Source organism: Saccopteryx leptura, unplaced genomic scaffold (assembly GCF_036850995.1).
Source record: "Saccopteryx leptura isolate mSacLep1 unplaced genomic scaffold, mSacLep1_pri_phased_curated manual_scaffold_17, whole genome shotgun sequence".
Classification (NCBI taxonomy): domain Eukaryota; kingdom Metazoa; phylum Chordata; class Mammalia; order Chiroptera; family Emballonuridae; genus Saccopteryx; species Saccopteryx leptura.
In genome coordinates this window covers 1,051,124-1,051,747 of record NW_027095699.1, presented here as the reverse complement: position 1 = coordinate 1,051,747, position 624 = coordinate 1,051,124, and positions in this window count along the sequence as shown.

Sequence of the window (624 nt, the reverse complement as noted above, 5' to 3'; positions counted from 1 at the left end):
TTGTACAGTGTGAGCCCTCACAGACAGCACAGCCTTGTTTAGGAGCAAAGTGTTTCTGCTGATTTTACACTGAATGACCCAAATGGGAGGGACGGTTTGTGAGAAGTCCTCCAGCCATGTCTCCATCTGACCCCGTGTTACTGTTAGTTCTCTCTGAGATTCTGGAGCATAGAAAGCCTGGTACTGGGCTGAATATTATTTTAAGGGTGATCACGGACTTAGGGTTTCCCATATATGAAGTTTGTTCATATTACAAATATATTATAAATGAAGCATTGCAGGTTATCTTCTCTGCAACTATTTTTCAACTGCATTCCCAGACTGGAGTTGCTGCTGTCACCATCTATATGAGTACACTTACAGTGAGTCTGTGTGACAGCAGAACAGGAGTGAAGGCCTTCTACGCCCCTACAGCTGCACTCATACATAAAATGTTTTCTGTACTGTGTTGTATGATGACAAACAGATCTTTCACATTGCTTGCCGAGTGTTTATTCAGTGCGTGTGTCTGCTGGTGCTTTCTAATGCTAAAGCTATGATTGATGTTTCTTCCACAGTCTTGTCCTCTGTAGCGCCATGTCCTTCCAGGTCAGAATGTCTCTGAAGGCTTTCGTGATTTTCTTT